At 46.7% G+C, this 12,500-nt stretch overlaps 1 long non-coding RNA gene across 2 annotated transcripts in view; it reads left to right on the forward strand.

The window, feature by feature from the left end:
* Positions 1 to 440: 440 nt before the first annotated feature.
* Positions 441 to 12,500, forward strand: part of LOC135539333 (uncharacterized) — a 14,223-nt gene continuing 2,163 nt past the window's right edge. Inside the window, exons 1-4 of one of the 2 annotated variants that reach the window (XR_010455608.1) lie at positions 441 to 484; positions 1,685 to 1,738; positions 2,078 to 2,158; positions 12,246 to 12,319. This is a non-coding gene — a long non-coding RNA (uncharacterized LOC135539333). Of the gene's footprint in view, positions 485 to 1,248; positions 1,267 to 1,684; positions 1,739 to 2,077; positions 2,159 to 12,245; positions 12,320 to 12,500 lie in introns of those variants that run through there. The other variant, XR_010455607.1, reaches the window with a different exon arrangement.

The following is a 12,500-nucleotide window of genomic DNA, read 5'->3' on the forward strand; positions in this document are numbered from 1 at the left end:
GTGAGCAGGAGGAGACAGTGGATCATCTGTTTTCTTATGACTGGAGGGAGACTGTTTCTAAACTTATCTGAGGTCAACTGTCGTTCACGGCTTGTCTATGCTGAATGTTGAATTGTGCTTAGAAAGGCAGTTTGGAAGATCCTTACCAACAGTCTGTGTGTGTGTTTTCAGGGTAGTGTGAGAGGTGACTCTGCGAGAAAGGCGTGCTCGGGGGTAGGAGCGATGAGCGCCCTGCGTATCCCGGTCCTACCGGCGCTGCTGGTCCTACTGCTGACTGCTGGGCTTCGGCAAACAGGAGTTTCCTGGACGAGCAAAGGGCGCGGACGGACGGACACAACCTCCTGGAGCTCATCATGGACAAGGTGCGTCTGACTCGGCAACAGGACCAGGTACACGTCCGATACCCCGCCAAAAACAGGAGTTCACCTTGAGACCAAGGAGGGGAATGAAGTGAACAAGTCTCACCATGGAGAACACATCATAGGTGAGTTATTTAACCATTAGTGACAAGCCCAACTACACAGAACACACGTAGGTGAGTTATTAACCATTAGTGACAAAGTCTAACCATACAGAACACATCATAGGTGAGTTATTTAACCATTAGTGACAAGTCTAACCATACAGAACACATCGTAGGTGAGTTATTAACCATTAGTGACAAGTCTAACCATACAGAACACATCATAGGTGAGTTATTTAGCCATTAGTGACAAGTCTAACCATACAGAACACATCGTAGGTGAGTTATTTTAACCATTAGTGACAAGTCTAACCATACAGAACACATCGCAGGTGAGTTATTTAACCATTAGTGACAAGTCTAAATCCATACAGAACACATCATAGTGAATATTTAACCATTAGTGACAAGTCTAACCATACAGAACACATCGTAGGTGAGTTATTTAACCATTAGTGACAAGTCTCACCATACAGAAATACATCATAGCAGCTATTTTAACCATTAGTGAACAAGTATTCAACCATACAGAACACATCATAGGTGAGTTATTTAACCAATAGTGACAAGTCTAACCATACAGAACACATCATAGGTGAGTGACGGAATCCATTAGTGACAAGTCTAACCACAGAACATCATCATAGGTGAGTTATTTAACCATTAGTGACAAGTCTAACCATACAGAACACATCATAGGTGAGTTATTTAACCATTAGTGACAAGTCTAACCATACAGAACACATCGTAGGTGAGTTATTTAACCATTAGTGACAAGTCTAACCATGGAGAACACATCATAGGTGAGTTATTTAACCATTAGTGACAAGTCTAACCATACAGAACACATCATAGGTGAGTTATTTAACCATTAGTGACAAGTCTAACCATACAGAACACATCATAGGTGAGTTATTTAACCATTAGTGACAAGTCTAACCATACAGAACACATCATAGGTGAGTTATTTAACCATTAGTGACAAGTCTAACCATACAGAATACATCATAGGTGAGTTATTTAACCATTAGTGACTAGTCTAACCATACAGAACACATCGTAGGTGAGTTATTAAATTCCGCTGCTGAAGAGAAAACGCTAGTGGACGTGGCGATGTGGATGGCAACAAAAAAACACACAAAAAAACACCATTTTTGTGACATATTGTCCTCCAGGCCACCATGCATGTGGTCTGAATTGATTGTTTCCCTGTCGTCCCAGAGGTGTTCCCCAGAGACCTGAGACAAAAAGAAAAGTTCCTCAAACACCTAACAGGTCAGACACTGTCCGCTTCTGTGTGTCACTGACAGTTAGTGCCAGACCTGTGCAACTCCAGCCCTCGAGGAGAAGGGGGAGGGGGGACTGATTGGTGTCACATTTTGCCCCCCAACCCCAGCTAACACACCTGACTCCAATATTCAACTAATCATGATCTTCTGTTAAAAAATGCAATTATTTTAAATCAGGTGTGTCTCCCCCTCGAGGACTGGAGTTGCCCAGGACTGAGATAGCTTGTGTGTGTGTGTGTGTGTGTGTGTGTGTGTGTGTGTGTGTGTGTGTTTGTGTGCGTGTGTGTGTTTGTGGACCACTGTAACCCTTGTATCTGTGTTCCAGGTCCTCTATTCTTTAATCCAAGGTGCAGGAAACACTTCTATAGACTATACCACAACACCAGAGACTGTACCATCCCTGCCTGTGAGTATTAATGCTCACACACACACGCACGCACGCACGCACGCACACACACACACACACACACACACACACACACACACACACACACACACACACACACACACACACTCACACTCACACACACACACACACACACACACACACACACACTCTGTCACCGGAGGAAGAGGATACTATGCCAGGGTTATGTTTATCTGCAGCCGAGGGCTTTCCCACTCTGGTAAAGTGTTCCTTCTCTGGTAAAGTGTTGACTCTCTGGTAAAGTGTTGACTCTGGTAAAGTGTTCCTTCTCTGGTAAAGTGTTGACTCTCTGGTAAAGTGTTGACTCTCTGGTAAAGTGTTGACTCTGGTAAAGTGTTGACTCTGGTAAAGTGTTCCTTCTCTGGTAAAGTGTTGACTCTGGTAAAGTGTTGACTCTCTGGTAAAGTGTTGACTCTCTGGTAAAGTGTTCCTTCTCTGGTAAAGTGTTGACTCTCTGGTAAAGTGTTGACTTTGGTAAAGTGTTCCTTCTCTGGTAAAGTGTTGACTCTCTGGTAAAGTGTTGACTCTCTGGTAAAGTGTTGACTCTGGTAAAGTGTTGACTCTGGTAAAGTGTTCCTTCTCTGGTAAAGTGTTGACTCTCTGGTAAAGTGTTGACTCTGGTAAAGTGTTCCTTCTCTGGTAAAGTGTTGACTCTCTGGTAAAGTGTTGACTCTCTGGTAAAGTGTTGACTCTGGTAAAGTGTTGACTCTGGTAAAGTGTTCCTTCTCTGGTAAAGTGTTGACTCTCTGGTAAAGTGTTGACTCTCTGGTAAAGTGTTGACTCTCTGGTAAAGTGTTGACTCTGGTAAAGTGTTGACTCTCTGGTAAAGTGTTCCTTCTCTGGTAAAGTGTTGACTCTCTGGTAAAGTGTTGACTCTGGTAAAGTGTTGACTCTCTGGTAAAGTGTTCCTTCTCTGGTAAAGTGTTGACTCTGGTAAAGTGTTGACTCTCTGGTAAAGTGTTGACTCTCTGGTAAAGTGTTGACTCTGGTAAAGTGTTGACTCTCTGGTAAAGTGTTGACTCTCTGGTAAAGTGTTGACTCTGGTAAAGTGTTGACTCTCTGGTAAAGTGTTGACTCTGGTAAAGTGTTGACTCTGGTAAAGTGTTCCTTCTCTGGTAAAGTGTTGACTCTCTGGTAAAGTGTTGACTCTCTGGTAAAGTGTTCCTTCTCTGGTAAAGTGTTGACTCTGGTAAAGTGTTCCTTCTCTGGTAAAGTGTTGACTCTGGTAAAGTGTTGACTCTCTGGTAAAGTGTTGACTCTGGTAAAGTGTTCCTTCTCTGGTAAAGTGTTGACTCTCTGGTAAAGTGTTGACTCTGGTAAAGTGTTGACTCTGGTAAAGTGTTGACTCTCTGGTAAAGTGTTGACTCTCTGGTAAAGTGTTGACTCTCTGGTAAAGTGTTGACTCTCTGGTAAAGTGTTGACTCTGGTAAAGTGTTGACTCTCTGGTAAAGTGTTGACTCTCTGGTAAAGTGTTCCTTCTCTGGTAAAGTGTTGACTCTCTGGTAAAGTGTTGACTCTGGTAAAGTGTTGACTCTCTGGTAAAGTGTTCCTTCTCTGGTAAAGTGTTGACTCTGGTAAAGTGTTGACTCTCTGGTAAAGTGTTGACTCTCTGGTAAAGTGTTGACTCTGGTAAAGTGTTGACTCTCTGGTAAAGTGTTGACTCTCTGGTAAAGTGTTGGCTCTGGTAAAGTGTTGACTCTCTGGTAAAGTGTTGACTCTGGTAAAGTGTTGACTCTCTGGTAAAGTGTTGACTCTCTGGTAAAGTGTTGACTCTGGTAAAGTGTTGACTCTGGTAAAGTGTTCCTTCTCTGGTAAAGTGTTGACTCTCTGGTAAAGTGTTGACTCTCTGGTAAAGTGTTCCTTCTCTGGTAAAGTGTTGACTCTGGTAAAGTGTTCCTTCTCTGGTAAAGTGTTGACTCTGGTAAAGTGTTGACTCTGGTAAAGTGTTGACTCTGGTAAAGTGTTGACTCTCTGGTAAAGTGTTGACTCTCTGGTAAAGTGTTGACTCTCTGGAAAAGTGTTGACTCTCTGGTAAAGTGTTGACTCTGGTAAAGTGTTGACTCTCTGGTAAAGTGTTGACTCTCTGGTAAAGTGTTGACTCTCTGGTAAAGTGTTGACTCTGGTAAAGTGTTGACTCTCTGGTAAAGTGTTGACTCTGGTAAAGTGTTCCCTCTCTGGTAAAGTGTTGACTCTCTGGTAAAGTGTTGACTCTCTGGTAAAGTGTTGACTCTCTGGTAAAGTGTTGACTCTGGTAAAGTGTTCCCTCTCTGGTAAAGTGTTGACTCTCTGGTAAAGTGTTGACACTCTGGTAAAGTGTTGACTCTCTGGTAAAGTGTTGACTCTCTGGTAAAGTGTTGACTCTCTGGTAAAGTGTTGACTCTCTGGTAAAGTGTTCCCTCTCTGGTAAAGTGTTGACTCTCTGGCAAAGTGTTGACTCTGGTAAAGTGTTGACTCTCTGGTAAAGTGTTGACTCTCTGGTAAAGTGTTGACTCTCTGGTAAAGTGTTGACTCTCTGGTAAAGTGTTGACTCTGGTAAAGTGTTCCCTCTCTGGTAAAGTGTTGACTCTGGTAAAGTGTTGACTCTCTGGTAAAGTGTTGACTCTCTGGTAAAGTGTTGACTCTCTGGTAAAGTGTTGACTCTCTGGTAAAGTGTTGACTCTGGTAAAGTGTTGACTCTCTGGTAAAGTGTTGACTCTCTGGTAAAGTGTTGACTCTCTGGTAAAGTGTTGACTCTGGTAAAGTGTTGACTCTCTGGTAAAGTGTTCCTTCTCTGGTAAAGTGTTGACTCTGGTAAAGTGTTGACTCTCTGGTAAAGTGTTGACTCTCTGGTAAAGTGTTGACTCTGGTAAAGTGTTGACTCTCTGGTAAAGTGTTGACTCTCTGGTAAAGTGTTGACTCTGGTAAAGTGTTGACTCTCTGGTAAAGTGTTGACTCTGGTAAAGTGTTGACTCTCTGGTAAAGTGTTGACTCTCTGGTAAAGTGTTGACTCTGGTAAAGTGTTGACTCTGGTAAAGTGTTCCTTCTCTGGTAAAGTGTTGACTCTCTGGTAAAGTGTTGACTCTCTGGTAAAGTGTTCCTTCTCTGGTAAAGTGTTGACTCTGGTAAAGTGTTCCTTCTCTGGTAAAGTGTTGACTCTGGTAAAGTGTTGACTCTCTGGTAAAGTGTTGACTCTGGTAAAGTGTTCCTTCTCTGGTAAAGTGTTGACTCTGGTAAAGTGTTGACTCTGGTAAAGTGTTGACTCTGGTAAAGTGTTGACTCTCTGGTAAAGTGTTGACTCTCTGGTAAAGTGTTGACTCTCTGGTAAAGTGTTGACTCTCTGGTAAAGTGTTGACTCTCTGGTAAAGTGTTGACTCTCTGGTAAAGTGTTGACTCTGGTAAAGTGTTGACTCTCTGGTAAAGTGTTGACTCTGGTAAAGTGTTCCCTCTCTGGTAAAGTGTTGACTCTCTGGTAAAGTGTTGACTCTCTGGTAAAGTGTTGACTCTCTGGTAAAGTGTTGACTCTGGTAAAGTGTTCCCTCTCTGGTAAAGTGTTGACTCTCTGGTAAAGTGTTGACACTCTGGTAAAGTGTTGACTCTCTGGTAAAGTGTTGACTCTCTGGTAAAGTGTTGACTCTCTGGTAAAGTGTTCCCTCTCTGGTAAAGTGTTGACTCTCTGGCAAAGTGTTGACTCTGGTAAAGTGTTGACTCTCTGGTAAAGTGTTGACTCTCTGGTAAAGTGTTGACTCTCTGGTAAAGTGTTGACTCTCTGGTAAAGTGTTGACTCTCTGGTAAAGTGTTGACTCTGGTAAAGTGTTCCCTCTCTGGTAAAGTGTTGACTCTGGTGAAGTGTTGACTCTCTGGTAAAGTGTTGACTCTGGTGAAGTGTTGACTCTATGCTAATCATTACACTTACAGTGCCTTCAGAACGTATTCATACCCTTTGAATTTTTCTAAATTTTGTCGGATTACAGACGGAATTTTAAATTGATTCAATTGAGATGTTGTGTCACAGGCATACCCACAATACCCCATAATGTGAAAGTGGAAATATGTTTATCTTTCTGGTGACTGGGTGTATTTATACAACATCCAAAGTGTAATTAATAACCATCATGCTCAAAGGGATATTCAATGTCTGCTTTATTTTCTTCTTACCCATCTATCAATAGTTGCCTTTATTTGCGAGGCATTTGGAAAAACCTGGTCTGTGTGGCTGAACCTGTGTTTGAAGTTCACCGCCCGACTGAAGGATCTACATATAATTGTATGTGTTGGGAACACATACATGTGTAGTACCAAAATCATGTTAAACACTATTTATTGCAACTTATTATTTGACTGGTTCAGCAAAGTTTTTCTCCTGAACGTGATGAAGCTTGAATAAGAACGAAGTGCTTGAATACTTATTGACTCAAGACATTTCAACTTTTCATTTTGAAAGAGTTTGTAAAAATGTATAAAAACATAATTCCACTTTGACATTTATGGGGTGTTGTGTACAGACCAGTGACACAACACATAAATCCATTTTAAATTCAGGATGAAACAAAATAAAAATGTTTTTTTTTTAAAAAAAGGGAAAAATCAAAGGGTGTGAAAACGTTGTGACTTTAACATTTCTGACAGTGTTGTTTTTTGCTGTTGATTGCATCCCATTGCATCCCATGTCCTGTGTGGCTCAGTCGGTAGAGCATGGCGCTTGCAACGCCAAGCGTCGTGGGTCTGATTCCCGCTGGGACCACCCCATATGTAAAAGTAGTGGCCCCAGCCGATTTGTAAGTCGCTTTGGACAAAAGCGTCTGCTAAATGGGATATATATAGCTGGCTAGACTCGGCCGAGATCATACTTAGAGGGAAAATGGTAAAGATGTGTTCTGATTGGTCTGTCTGTATTTGTTCAGGCTTGTGACTGGATAGCAGATAAGAAACGTATAGCGTTCAAATGTGTTTATGCAGAGAAACTTTATAGTTTTGCCACTTAAAATTAACCTTTAAAAAATGTTTGTTTTTTGTCTACCTACCCAGACATGACGAACCATCTAAATATCAATTACTAATTGTATTCACATAGAATCTTATAGTCCAAAGGAAACAAACACCCCCACCACTCTGTCATGGTTTAATCCATGTAGCTGTCCTTGTCATCCGGGGGACAGGAATTCAGCCCCTATTCAGGTGTCTTCACTTTACTTCTTCACTTTACAGTTCTTTCTGCCTGCCTGCCTGCCCCCTCCTCCTCTCTCCCCTCCTCTCCTCCCTCACGCTGACCTGCCTGCCCCTCCTCTCTCTCCCTCACGCTGACCTGCCTGCCCCTCCTCTCTCTCCCTCCTCTCTCTCCCTCACGCTGACCTGCCTGCCCCTCCTCTCTCCCTCACGCTGACCTGCCTGCCCCTCCTCTCTCCTCACGCTGACCTGCCTGCCCCCTCCTCTCTCTCCCTCCTCTTTCACCCTCTTCACGCTGACCTGCCTGCCCCTCCTCCCTCCTCCTCTCTCTCCTCACGCTGACCTGCCTGCCCCTCCTCTCTCCCCTCACGCCCGACCTGCCTGCCCCTCCTCTCTCTCTCCCTCACGCTGACCTGCCTGCCCCCCTCCTCTCTCTCCCTCCTCTTCACCCTCACGCTGACCTGCCTGCCCCTCCTCTCTCTCCCCCTCCTCTCTCTCCCTCACGCTGACCTGCCTGCCCCTCCTCTCTCCCTCACGCTGACCTGCCTGCCCCCTCCTCTCTCTCCTCCTCTCTCTCCCTCACGCTGACCTTCCTGCCCCTCCTCTCTCCCTCACGCTGACCTGCCTGCCCCCTCCTCTCTCTCCCTCACGCTGACCTGCCTGCCCTCCTCTCTCTCCCTCACGCTGACCTGCCTGCCCCCTCCTCTTTCACCCTCACGCTGACCTGCCTGCCCCCTCCTCTCCTCCTCTCTCTCTCCCTCACGCTGACCTGCCTGCCCTCCTCTCTCTCCCTCCTCTCTCCCTCACGCTGACCTGCCTGCCCCTCCTCTCTCCCCTCACGCTGACCGCCTGCCCCTCCTCTCTCCCCCTCACGCTGACCTGCCTGCCCCTCCTCTCTCCCCTCCTCTCTCTCCTCACGCCCGGACCTGCCTGCCCTCCTCTCTCTCCCTCACGCTGACCTGCCTGCCCCTCCTCTCTCTCCCTCCCTCCTCTCTCTCCCTCACGCTGACCTTCCTGCCCCTCCTCTCTCCCCCTCACGCTGACCTGCCTGCCCCCTCCTCTCTCTCCCCCACGCTGACCTGCCTGCCCCCTCCTCTCTCTCTCCTCACGCTGACCTGCCTGCCCCTCCTCTTTCACCCCCTCACGCTGACCTGCCTGCCCCTCCTCTCTCTCCTCCTCTCTCTCCCCTCACGCTGACCTGCCTGCCCCCTCCCCTCTCCCTCCCTCCCCCTCACGCTGACCTGCCTGCCCCCTCCTCTCTCTCTCCTCCTCTCTCCCTCACGCTGACCTGCCTGCCCCTCCCTCTCTCCTCTCCTCTCCCTCACGCTGACCTGCCTGCCTCCTCTCATCCCTCACGCTGACCTGCCTGCCCCCTCCTCTCTCTCCTCTCCCTTTCTCCTCACGCGGACCCGCCTGCCCCTCCTCTCTCCCCTCCTCTTCTCCCTCACGCTGACCTGCCTGCCCCCTCCTCTCTCCCCTCCTCTCTCTCCCTCACGCTGACCTGCCTGCCCCCTCCTCTCTCCTCCTCTTTCTCCCTCACGCTGACCTGCCTGCCCCTCCTCTCTCCCTCCTCTTTCTCCCTCACGCCGACCTGCCTGCCCCTCCTCTCCCTCCTTTCTCCCCCTCACGCTGACCTGCCTGCCCCTCTTCTCTCTCCCTCCTCTTTCTCCCCCTCACGCCGACCTGCCTGCCCCCTCCTCTCCTCCCTCCTCCTCTCTCCCTCACGCTGACCTGCCTGCCCCTCCTCTCTCTCCCTCCTCTCTCTCCCTCACGCTGGACCTGCCTGCCCCTCCTCTCTCTCCTCACGCTGACCTGCCTGCCCCCTCCCTCTCTCCTCCTTCTCCTCACGCTCGACCTGCCTGCCCCCTCCCTCCCTCCTCTCTCTCCCTCACCCTGACCTGCCTGCCCCTCCTCTCTATCCCCACGCCTGACCTGCCTGCCCCCTCCTCTCTCCCTCCTTCCCCCCTCACGCTGACCTGCCTGCCCCTCCTCTCTCCCTCCTCTTCTCCCCCACGGACCTGCCTGCCCCCTCCCTCTCTCCCCTCCTTTCTCCCCACGCTGGACTCCGCCTGCCCCTCCTCTCTCTCCCCTCCTCTTTCTCCCTCACGCTGACCTGCCTGCCCCCTCCTCTCTCTCCCCCTCCTTTCTCCCTCACGCTGACCTGCCTGCCCCCTTCTCTCTCCCTCCCTCTTCTCCTCACGCTGACCTGCCTGCCCCCTCCCTCTCTCTCCCTCCTCTTCTCCCTCACGCTGACCTGCCTGCCCCCTCCCTCTCCCCTCCCTCTTCTCCCTCACGCTGGCCTGCCTGCCCCCCCTCCTCCTCTCCCTCACGCTCGGCCTGCCTGCCTCCTCTCTCTCCCCTCCTCTTTCTCCCTCACGCTGGCCTGCCTGCCCCCCTCTTTCTCCCTCACGCTGGCCTGCCTGCTTCTCTCTCTCCCCTAAATGTTCAATTCAATTTAAGGGCTTTAACGGCATGGGAAACGATGTTAACCTCACCAAAGCAAGTGAAATAGAACATTTTTAAAAAGTGAAATAAACAATAAAATGAACAGTAAACATTACATTTACATTTACATTTAAGTCATTTAGCAGACGCTCTTATCCAGAGCGACTTACAAATTGGTGAATTCTGACATCCAGTGGAACCCTCACAGATGTTCCAAAATCATTTGGAATATGACATGTCTATATACGGTAATATCTATATATATATATATACAGTCATACATATAATGTCTATATACGGTAATATCTATATATATATATACAGTCATACATATAATGTCTATATACGGTAATATCTATATATATATATACAGTCATACATATAATGTCTATATACGGTGTAATATCTATATATATATATACAGTCATACATATAATGTCTATATACGAAAATATCTATATATATATATACAGTCATACATATAATGTCTATATACGGTAATATCTATATATATATATATGTACAGTCATACATATAATGTCTATATACGGTAATATCTATATATATATATACAGTCATACATATAAATGTCTATATACGGTAATATCTATATATATATATACAGTCATACATATAATGTCTATATACGGTAATATCTATCTATATATATATATATATATATATATATATATATATATATATATATATATATATACAGTCATACATATAATGTCTACATACGGTAATATCTATATATATATATATATATATACAGTCATACATATAATGTCTATATACGGTAATATCTATATATATATATATATATATATATATATATACAGTCATACATATAATGTCTATATACGGTAATATCTATATATATATACAGTCATACATAATGTCTGCTCACCCCCTCCTCTCTCCCCTCACGCTGGCCTGCCTACTCCCTCCTCCTCTCCCTCACGCTGGCCTGCCTACTCCCTCCTCTCTCTCCTCACGCTGGCCTGCCTACCCCTCCTCCTCTCTCTCACGCTGGCCTGCCTACCCTCCTCTCTCCCTCACGCTGGCCTGCCTACTCCCTCCTCTCTCTCTCACGCTGGCCTGCCTACTCCCTCCTCTCCCTCACGCTGGCCTGCCTACCCCTTCCCCTCTCTCTCCCACGCTGGCCTGCCTACCCCCTCCTCTCTCCCTCACGCTGGCCTGCCTACCCCCTCCTCTCTCCCTCACGCTGGCCTGCCTACCCCTCCTCTCTCTCCCCTCATGCTGGCCTGCCTACCCCTCCTCTCTCCTCCCTCACGCTCGGCCTGCCTACCCCCTCCTCTCCCTCACGCTGGCTTGCCTATCCCCTCCTCTCTCTCACGCTGGCCTGGCTATCCCCTCCTCTCCCTCACGCTGGCCTGCCTACCCCCTCCTTCTCCCCCACGCTGGCCTGCCTGCCCCCTCCTCTCAATTCAAGGGCAAGGGCACTTGGCATGGGAAACACATGTTAACATTGCCAAAGCTGGCCTGCCTGCTCCTTCCTCTCTCCCCTCTTCTCTCTCCCTCGCGCTGGCATTCCAGTGTGAGATACAGCTATTGATTGCCGATAGATGGGCCGAGTGGCTGGTGGCCTGGACCTTCCTATACCGTGCCGCTCCCCTCTCTCTCTCTAGCTCATGAAAGATGTGTTTGTGTTCTCGAAAGCACGGCAACTAATCCGTCCCTGAAAATACTGAATTTTGACAGTCGGTCGACTCCTCCACCTCTACGTCATCGCCGCAACAGTTGTAAATATGTCAGAGAAAGGCGAGCGACAGCAGCAAAGTCCAATACTTTGAGATGTTAAATGGGAAGGAAATGCAAACTTTCGAGGTTGGAATCAAGGCATGGTAACGGTAGTTACAGGTACAATGCTTAACCATCTTAAAGGGACGCACCCTGAGACCTAGACCGTTGCTGGTAGCAACACATCTGCGTTTGTGAATTCACATGGAATTCTATGAATTTCTCTTATCGTTCTAATGGGAAATTGCCACAAAATCAACATTTTACAATGTCTCTGACCTTAAAGCCATTGACAACCTGTGCTTTGCATTATGGAGGGCAGTCCGATTCACGGAGTCTAAGATCTCTCCCGATGCGCTTTCTCTAACTCCTAAAACAATTTAGATAAAAGCTCAGTGGCGCTGTCTCGCTGGGTGAGATATTGAAAACAGGATTGTCAATACGTTTTACCCCTATCTTTCAATAAAAATAAGTATTACTTGTTAAACATATTCTCTTTCTCTGAGCAATTGTATTGGTGTACAATTATTTTCATATTTTTTGGGGGGGGGATCACACAATATAACTCAGTATTTTATTATTTATTTTATACAGTCATTATTGTTAATCTTTTATTTTTCTAAATGATAACAACGCATGCGTATTCCTGGCATTTTGTCAGTTATTCAAAACATTGCTGTTGTTGTTTGTAGACTGACCTGTTGTTGTTTTTCAGACTATAAGAGGTGTGCCCGTCTTCTCACCAGACTGGCAGGCAGTCAGAGGTGTACAGAGAGGTAGAATACCCTGGTAAGACTATGGAAGATCATCTACATTTCTCTGCTGTCTCTCTCTCTCCTTCCCCTCTTTCTGTCTCCCTCTTCCTCTCTCTCTCTCTCCCCTCCTTTCCTCCTTCTGTCTCCCTTTCCCTCTCTCTCTTCCATCTCACTCTCCCTCGTCCCTCTTCTCTACCTCTTCCTTCCCTCTCTCT

Source organism: Oncorhynchus masou, unplaced genomic scaffold (assembly GCF_036934945.1).
Source record: "Oncorhynchus masou masou isolate Uvic2021 unplaced genomic scaffold, UVic_Omas_1.1 unplaced_scaffold_2079, whole genome shotgun sequence".
NCBI classification, from domain to species: domain Eukaryota; kingdom Metazoa; phylum Chordata; class Actinopteri; order Salmoniformes; family Salmonidae; genus Oncorhynchus; species Oncorhynchus masou.